Source organism: Centroberyx affinis, unplaced genomic scaffold (genome assembly GCF_046629955.1).
Source record: "Centroberyx affinis isolate AG114_WGS23_722 - 3 ecotype Tasmania unplaced genomic scaffold, CSIRO-AGI_Caff_v1 ptg005327l_1, whole genome shotgun sequence".
NCBI lineage: Eukaryota > Metazoa > Chordata > Actinopteri > Beryciformes > Berycidae > Centroberyx > Centroberyx affinis.
Genome location: NW_027282660.1, coordinates 150001 through 160445, shown reverse-complemented (window position 1 = coordinate 160445; position 10445 = coordinate 150001).

The following is a 10445-nucleotide window of genomic DNA, read 5'->3' as shown; positions in this document are numbered from 1 at the left end:
TCTCTCCTCTCGCACTGTATTTCTTTATGAGATAAGAGGACACAACGATTGATGTCTGGTACCTTTTTTTCTTGGGGTTTTTACAAGCGTGATCAGTTTGTTTTAGAATCCAGATTCTCTTTTCTCTATCTCTCTGAAACACACACACACACACACACACACACACACACACACACATATCTGACATGTCACTTTGCTCCAGACAAGATAAGTCCTTGATTGCAGCCTCCATTCAATTTATTTCCAATAAAATTGTGTTGTATACTCATAACACCTTGTTTTCTGTTAGGATTTGCAGTATGTAAAAAACACAGACATACTCGGCAGTAAAACATGCACGCGCACACACGTGCCTTGCTCAATTCAGGCCTACACGCGACTCTTTCTCCCCCTTTACTGTCTTCCGAGTCCCGTCCTGCATTAATGGAAATCCTATTGGTCAGGGATGTGACAACGGGGACCCCCCCCCCCCCCCTCTCACACACACACACACACACACACACACACACACACACACACACACAGGTCAATGGGATTTTCCCCCTGATCTTGAGTCCCAGGGTAAACAGTCCAAGATCTGTTCTCTATTTGGGGCATCGATCCTTCTAATAGACTTTGGAAAATGCTATATATCCATTTTGGAAAAATTCTGTTACCTGAAATTAATCAAAAATTAACTATTATAAATAAGTTTCATTTTAGGTTTACATGTCTTGAGATGATTCCTAACCTCAGTAATAACTCATAATGTAGCCTACCAAACTTTCATGCCAGCAGTTAATATGGCTGAGTGGGTGTAATTTTTTTTTAATGCTGGATATCTAATTTTGGAACAAAACAATTCCTCATCATCAATAATCACAGGCTATTAATTCATTTATTTCTGTAGCCAACCTCTGTTCTTTCATAATGTTAAATTTCTGCTTCAAACCTGCCCGCGTGTCAGACTGAGTGTTGGCCTGTTATTCTGTCTGTTCTTTTGTTGTTATTGTTAAATTCAATACTTTACAGTTGTTTACTTTATCTGCTCTTTTTTGTTGCTTCAAATAACCAATTTCCCCATGGGATCATTGAAGTTTCATTTATCCTAATATAATCTAATGTAATCTAACCTAATCTAATCTAAATTAATCTAATCTAATCCAAAGGATCAGCATCACATCATCACTTCATGGAGGTTTTAATGATCTGTGATCTGATCAGCGTCAGATCAGAGGATCAGTCAAAGAAAACAGAGCAATCTTTTCTTTAACTGTTAATATTTGACTATTTTACGAATTTATGGAAATCAGAAATTGCACATGGCCCTACTTATGTTTCGTTTGCTAAATTAGAAAAATAAATCAAAGCATTTTTTCTATGGAATCGTGGTGGCTGCTTGTTGTTAATTCACGTATTTTGTGTTGAAGAGAAATCGACATTTTTAGAATAAATATATGCCCAAAATATAAATTTTGGTATGCTGGGTTATTATTTTTGATTTTGGATATCGAAATGTATTAGATACGTATATAAATGTGTCAAATTCACACGGAACAAAAGTAGCCCAACTTGATGTTTAGTACATGAAATTAAAATGATTTTTGACTATGCAAATAAGTCTAATTTGGTGAAGAAGCTTCAGTTTTTAGTTAATATCTTATAGACTAATGATAAATACCAAACAATAATAACACACATATAACTTACTGCATGCAAACATTTGCATATATTTTAGTGAAGTTTTGATTTAGGCATTGAATGGGAATATGCTTGACATTACTGCCAGATGCGCCAGAAGAACTGAAGACTTTGATTTTACTCAGTAAAAAAAGTATTTATCTAAAAGCACATTTGAAAATGAAAGTAGGCTAAATGACATGAAATGTAGGTAAATGAATAAATTACCAAAATGAAAACAAAAATGTCACGAAAATGAGAAAAAAAAAGAGAATAAGAACTGAGGTAAGCTGTTTGATTCGCGTATTTAAAACATTTAGTTTGTCACATATTTATTTGTGAAAATATTTAAAATAACTGGCATTAGGCCTACAGTTTGGATTTTGATGTCGTGTAAAGAAATAAAGTCTCAGACTGCAGACAGACCTCTGGAAGTGAAAATTTCCCTATTGTGTCTGAAATTGCCAAGGCTTTCAACTCAACTGCCCATTTGTCATCAATCGATTTTCCATCCAAACCCCGACGGTTTGACTTTCATTTGAATTGATGAATAATAACCATCATGTCTATCTGCAGGGCCGATCCCCCTCTGCTCTGGAGAGTTATTACAGCAGCCTAGCCCAAATTAGAATGTTTTGTAGGATATATTTTATCTAATTCATTCAAATTACAATTCTTAGTTAAACTTGGCCTAGGTGTTTGGGTGTTAATTATGCTGCTAAAATCAGGAATTTCATGAAAGCCAGTTAAGGCCTGGCCTGGCCTGGGCAAGTCAGGAGAAAAACAAAAGCAGAAAAAACATTTACTGGCTAAACTAATTTACGGCAACCCGGTAAATCCTATTTATTAGGCTATAGCCTAATACTATAGCCCACTCATTAAGCACTGTCCACTCTTAAACATGGCCTAACCTTTACCTCGGACACCTACAGGCCCACCAGCCTCTAAACTGCTACAGAGCCTAGAACAAAACATCGCTGTTGTCATTACAGCCATTATGTGATTATTTGGTGACGGTGTCTGCTTGGGTTTTATTATAGACCCTATTGCCTTTTTCATCAATTTGTGGAGAGCGTCTGTCACCGCGGCCCCGCGAGCCAGACTCCGTCACGGTGACCCCGGGTCAAAGGTCAGCTGGCCACTCCACCATTACCACAACTCATCACCTCCCTCCTCAAAACACCAGACACCCTGCTCCACTTTAATTATCAGTGAGTATAACTGCTGCTCTCTCTTCTAAAATCACAGTAAAGCACGAGCTCAAGTGGCATATTGCTTTTACCAAACGGCGACACGCCACTGTAATGAAAAATAACTCATATCGTTTGTGTTTTTTAGTCAGTTTAGTTAGTTTAATTTTTTAGTAGTAATTAGGCTACATGTTATTCTTCCGCCAAGCAATATAGTTCATGAACCGTTGCTAAACAGCGTGGTTGCTAAGCGACACATAAGCGTGAGTGACGATTTTCGGTCAGCGCATTAATATTTAAATTAACCGTTATTATTTTACAACAGCGTGACTCAGCAGATCAGAAGAGAGAGGGCCAGAACTATCGGTTTGACTGCTGTCAACACCCAGACTGAACAGCAGACTGAACAGCAGGACAGATCTGTTCAAGTTCAGCTTTCAGGTTAGCTTTAACATTAAGTACAGTCAGTGTACGGTCAGTTTTACTATGCTAGGCTACTACAGAACTAACGTTAGCCTCATGTCACTGTAAGTTACTCTGAGCTAGCTAACGTTAGATGCCTAAATGCATATAAAACTGTTTTATCTCTATGCCTAAATTACATGTCAAGGAAAGCAAATCAGTTCCACTATTGAAACACTCACAATCATTAAGGATAAACTGTACAATTATAGAAATACAGTTGTAAAAATGTTAGTTATAATGCAAAGCTCATACATGGAACTGTAGGCTGTTAGCTTGTATTTCTCCATTGCTCCGTGGATAATCAGGTATATATCATATAAGTTACTCTAGGCCAACCCCTATGACTGTAAATGCTTCCAGAAAAGCAGAACAGTTCAGCTAATTAAACCTATCATTATGGATGAATTGTTAAAAATACAACAATTAAAAAACTGTTAGGTGTGCTGCAAGGCACTGCAATGCACTGACCTAAAGGCTATTGGCCAATTTCCCCCCATTGCTCCATGGAAAATTACTGTAGGTACATGTCATTCTAAGTTAACCTAGATCACCTAAATATCTACAGTAAATGTAAATGCATCCAGGGAAGCAGATCAATTCAGCCACCAATAATTATGAATGAATAGTGTAAATATAGAAATACTAGAACTCTAGAAGAAAATGTTAGTTGTGTAGCAAAGCTCCTGTACTGGACTGCTGGCTTTTAGATAATTTCTCCCCATTGCTGCGTGGATAATAAGGATCAGGACTGTCCAGTGACTGATAAGAGAGAATAGCCAATAGCCTCCATACCTACTTCTGCCCCCCGTGGTTCACTGTCATCAATGTGAAATTCATTCCAAATTAACTGATAACCAACTAGATTGTTTTTTTTTTATTTCTTGCTTTCTGGTTGATAAGTTGATATCAAAAATAAAATTGGTGTATTAAGCAATATATATAGATAGATAAATAAAATAAGAAACTTAAAGCCTTTCAGTCTTTTAATCCATGAAACTGACTGTAGATCTTCACTTCTATTTTTCTTTAAATGCTCAGGCTGCCTTCCATTTTACAGAGGACCAATGCCTGATTTATGAACCCCAAATAATTGACCACAATCATTATACTCATTGCATATCGACTCTCATCATTGCATGTATTGACATGCGTGTAAACCTCGCAGCAGCCGACATTTGACCAATGTTCCTCAATGAATAGTGCAAATGAAGTTAGCGAGGTCAGGGAAACAGTAACTCCCCTGGATTGATTTCCAATAATCCGGTCATTGCCTGTCTGATCCGAAGAACGCGGCCTTACGGCGGGTTGTCAGTTCACGTCCTGATGGCCGTTGCCGTAGCGACCGCCGTGGAGATAATAGCAGTTAATGAGATATTAACCCCAGAATGAGGAAGAAGGCAGGAAGTGATGGAGCGTTGGCAGGAAAGACTAAAGACAGAGATCGGCGGTGATTGACCTGATCAATATTATTCTGTTGTTCGGCGGCGGTAACAAGCAGCGCAACCCCACCGCTCAGAAATTGAGGAGATAAATCCAGTTGCTCGGTATAAACACACACACACACACACACACACACACAAGGCCAAACACATACACTCAACCATGCGCACACATACATAAAAGCACGCACACCTACAGACCCAAGACGCCAAAACACACACTTACGCACACAGACGGTGAATGATATAGATACACACACAAGCAAACACACACACACACACACCTAAACACACACAGCGATGGTTGGTGGGCTGGCTCATTGTCCAGCTGGTTAGAATGCGAGCGGGCGATCGAGCCCTCCGGGTCAAAGGTCAACTTCATCCCAGACGGCTGACCTCATCCGGCGAAGGTTGACCTCTCGGGTGTGTGTGTGTTTGTGTGTGTGTGTGTGGAGGTGAGGGGGGGTTAGAAGGGTAGAGGGAGGGAGAGCAGGAGGGAGAAATTTGGTGGACGTTAAGGTGAGAACAGAGAAGCACAATTGAAATATTGTGTCAATTGTTCAATAAAAACTCGGTGTGTGTGTGTGTGTGTGTGTGTGCGTGTGTGTGAGGGAGAGAGGGGGAGAAGAGGGAGAAATTTGATGGATATTAAAGTGAGGACAGAGAACCGCACTCAGGACGTTGTCAGTTATTAGAGTTGTGGTAGTGTATAAAATGAAACGTGTGTGTGTGTGTGTGTCTGTGTGTGTGTGTGTGTGAGCATGTTTGCGTACGTGTGTGTGTGTCTATACCCCAAACATACTCTCAATATTCACACACCGTCCCATAAAACTTGCGTCGATTATTTAAAGCCACAGAACACAAGAATAAGAAGAGAGAGATAAATTGCAGAGGGAAAGAAGAGACAAACGGAGGGAAAATGGAGGAGAGAGAACGAGGGCAGATTGGGGGAATAGTTATTGTCTTGTTCTCTTTTTCTTCTTCTTCTTCTTCTTCTTCTTCGAGGATTGGCCCTCTCTTCCTCTTAGTGTCGCCTCACCATCGTTTCACCCTCCTCTCTCACTTCTGCTTCTTCTTCTTCTCTCCCTCGATTCCCCTGTCCCTTCATCCCTTCATCTCTCTCTGGCTTTCTAGCAAATTATCACCTGACCTTGACTGGTGACCCCCCTCCGAACACACACACACACAAACACACACACACACACACACACCATGTACCACCACCCTCTAAACCCCTCTGACCCTCACACAGACACAAACACATGCAGGAATATACACACACACACACTCACACAGCGATACATGAGCTCACACACACTCACGCAGGCATGCACACACTCCTGCATACACCAGCACACATTCAACGCTTACACACACACACACACACACACACACACACACACATATTGCAGCCAGTCATAACAAGTATCCCAACATTCATCCAACATGCAGAAAATGTTTTTCACTATTAAGGGAAAAAAAAGGTTTTGGAGCTCTTGGTCCCATTGACTGATGCTTGAGTCCGCCTGAAAGCCTCAAAATAAACATTTTGTCACTCTTTAAAAGTTTACAATGTCCATTATTCAATTTGAAAAATATGTTTACCCATATATGGATATGGTAAAAGATCCTTGTCATTTCGGGTTTGGATACGGTCATTTCGACACCGCCCGTCCCACAGGTGGTGCTGTGGCACATTGGTCTGCGTGTTTTTACTCTTCTACAACAGATAACGACTGAAACAGGATGTATGCTTAGGCCTATCACTATTCACAGTCATTTATCACAATTTACAATGCTATTACCAGTAGTCTCAATATGTTTATGTGCACAAGACCTTCCCAAAAAACATTAAAAAATAAAACAACAACATTACTTAACAGGCATTAGGCCAACAGGCACAAGAAACAACAGTTCGTCACCAGTGCAAGGTGTTGATGTAGAGTTTTAGGCAAGTTGCATGAGACAAATCATCAACATCACCATGACGACATTACAAGCAACAAACAACCATGGCCTTCCTTTCCCTCTACACAGCAAAATCGTCGGTGTGAAACAATTGGGAAAATGTTAATGTGCCATCAGTGTTAATTTAACACTTCTAGATAGTTTTGAACAGCTGCCTCAGAGCCATATCACCTGTATGTGTGGGCTAACTCTCCAATCAACTATCAACTCTAAATACTTGTCACTGAAAAATCAACATTTAACAACACTCTCTCGCACCAACATTTAAGAGGCCTAAGCAAGGAGGTTTTATAGTAGATCGAAGGTAGTAAGGATAAAATTATTATACCTGTTTTTCTTGGCAGTAGCGAGACTGAACCTGTGGGCAGAGGGTAAAACCTTAAACGCAGAGTGTAAGGGATGATGGCATTAGCAGGTAGAGAAAAAGAATAAATGAATGTATTTTTTGGCATTCGTGTCAAAGCAACATTACACCATGAAAAGTGGCATATAAGAAACTATTTCTACTTATTCTCATTCTAACAATTTCTCTGAATTTCCTCTTGTGATTGCAGCAGGTCTCCACAGTTAGCGAGCGGCGCCAGCGAGCGGCCTCCTCCCCTGCCTCTCCTCTCGCTCCTCGCACACCCGGTCTCCTCATCCCAGAGGTTCAAAGATAAAGGTGAGTGGGTGGGAGGGAGAGGGAGGAGGAGGGGGGGTGAGGGAGGGATGGATGGATGGAGGGAGGGAGGGAGGATGAAAGCGGGGTGGAAACACGCCTGGCCGAACACTTGTGTTTCCATCCCTCCCCTTCGCCCCTCCCCTCCTCCCCAAAAACATTCTTTTTCCCTTTTTCTAGCGCTCGTTCACCCCCTAATCCCTCGCTACTCCACTGCATATGTTTCCTAATCCGGAGTGTGTGGGAGGCCCCCTCACCCCCCACCCCCCCTCCTCCACCTCCACCCTCGCCTTTCTCTTCATGGCTGTAATGCTGTAACCTGCCTTGATTCCTCTTTCTTTCAGCCTGCACTCGCTCTCTGTCTTTCTTCCTCTGGCTCTTATCATTGGACGGCAGTCTGCCCCCCCCACCTCTCTCTCTTCTTCTTTCCCTCCTCTCTCTCTGGACCCCTTTCCTCCTCTTTTTTTTGGGTGGCTGAGTCCTGTTGTTTGTCTTCTCATCGTTTCTTTCTTTGGTATCTTTTCTTCTCTTTTCTTCTCAACACCTTTATTATTTTCACTAGTTTCTCTGCCGTTTCATTTTGTCTTTTTTCTTCCCTCTGGCAGTCCTGTTGTTTTCTCTTTCTTTCCTTCTTTCTTAGGTCTTAGGTCTCTTTCTCGTCTCCTCTTCTTCTCTCTTCTGTTCTCCTCTTCTCTTCTCTTTCTCAACACCTTGATTATTTTCACTAGTCTCTCTGCCGCTCATTCAGTCTTTTCTCTTTTTTTCCTCTGGCAGTCTTATTTTCTCTCGGGTGATTTCCTTCTCTCTCTTCTCTCTCATTTCAGCTGTTCTTGTAAGACACACACACACACTCACTCACTCTCTCTCTCGCTCTCTCTCTCTCTCACACACACACACACACACACACACACACACACGCTTTGTGTCCCTCCTCTCCACTTGCTTCACCCCATTACTGAATAGTATTCCTGGAGCCTTTTGTGGAGCCTTGTATAGGCACATGCCAAGTCAAGTTATTTCGGAGCAGTTTCAATGGAATTACCTCCCAAAAATAATCTCCTTTTGGCAAAAAAAAAAAAGTAGAAAAGAACAGAAGACTAGAAGAGAATAATGTAAAACGAGCCAGTGCCCGTGACACAGAGTAAGCCTGTAGTTCCACACTAGAAGAACATGAGAATATCAAAGGGGACGGAGAGTTTACATATTAAAGAAACACCAAGAATTCTGGATATGAATTCTGGATAAAAGCGTGAGCTAAATCAGGAAAGTAGTGCAGGATAAACTCAGCTTACACATCTTTTTATTTGGACAATAGAGATTATTCAGCTTTTCAGGCTGACATAAATCTTTAAACCTCTAACGATTTAAATTCATAGTAGCTACAGTATATCAAACTGATCTAAGTTATGTAAGTCTTTTAAGCAGGAAAAAAAAATGACGCTAAGTAATGCTTTTCTGAAAGTATAGTTTATTGTTGTTTATATTGGCGGTTGTTTGCTGTATGATGATCGCCAAGTGGAGGTCAAAGTTCACCCAACGCTTTATTTACCACCACATCACATTAAAAAGCAAAATGTATTACACTACTAATGCACTATTTATGTATGGGTCAAGACTTATCTGCTGTTGAATGTTGAATGAAAGCCATTATTTTTTACATTTTGTCTAGTAAACTGATCAATGTTTTTTCTTTGTATTATTATTACAAACGCCTTTCATTCAGCATCTCTCCCTTTGCTAGTATTGATTATCAATAAGCCTAGTTCCGCACAGAAATATTGGCATGATATCAAGACATTTTGCATGTTATACAATAGAATAACTTTTGTCTGAGAAGTTAGACAAATGTATTTTTCTCCCTCTCTACAAAAACTAGAATTGATATAATTAGAATTATTCTAAATATTAGAATTGCCTTTGTCTCTTTTTCATTCAGCATTGTTTCTTCTGCTGTCAGTGTCGAGCCTTTTCCATCAGTAACATATTCCCCATGTTGTCCTCTCTAAATTAGTGTTTATTTATCATGCATTTATTCATTCAGTTACTGAGATGTAAAATCCTTCAGTAGGCGTTTGCCAAGGAGACACACACCTTTTCCCAATATAGTAATATGCAGGAATAATGCAGGTGTAATGCTGGTAGAATAATCCAAATGACAGTGGAGAAGAAACAAAATAAGTTGCTCACAGTTTTGTATTATATTGCTCCTATAGATTTATTTTATTTCCATGTGTATTGTTTCTCCCTGCAGTAAGAACCTAAGTTAATTATAATGTTGATTACTATCAATTAACTTGTTTATTCTCAATCTATTGATGAATTTTGCCTTCATTTTCTTACCACTTCTTTATCACACACTTTTTAGGGTCTAAGGAGTGTAGTATGTGTGTGTGTTTGTGTGTATGCATATCCGTACCTGTGTGTATAATGAAGCAATATCCATCTATGAGTGTGTGTCTGTTTTTTGTGCTTACACATACATGTATCATGGGTGTGCATCAATATCTATATCCATCTGCGAGTGTGTGTTTGTGTGTACACAAGCAAACATGTGTGTGTGCATCAATATCTATACTATTCTGTAAGTGTGTGTCAGTCTGCGTGGGTGAGTAAGTGTGTGCAAGCATGCGAGCGAACGTGTGTGCTTTCGGGCATTCACATGTGTGTCTCCACGTGTGTATATATATATATATGTGTGTGTGTGTGTGTGTGAGTGTGTGTCAGAGCCAAGTGTCATATCGATAGGTTAATAGCTGTGGTGTCAGATTCAGTAACTCCCTGATTAGTTGACAGTTCACTAATCCACACACTCGCCTGAGTTATTGGCCCGGCCCATTGATTTCCAGCCTGCCAGCCGGGCCAGGAGGAACCCAGGGGTCGGCAGAGAGCCTGCTGCTATTGATTGGCCCCAAATCAACCCCACCACCACCGCCGCCGCCCCCGTAACACACACACACACACACAACCCAACCGCAGTCCTGAGGCATGCAGCCAAACCATACCTCTACATACTGAGTGTTTCTTTCTCTGTCTATTTCTGTCGCTGTCTCTTCAGCTCTCTCTCTC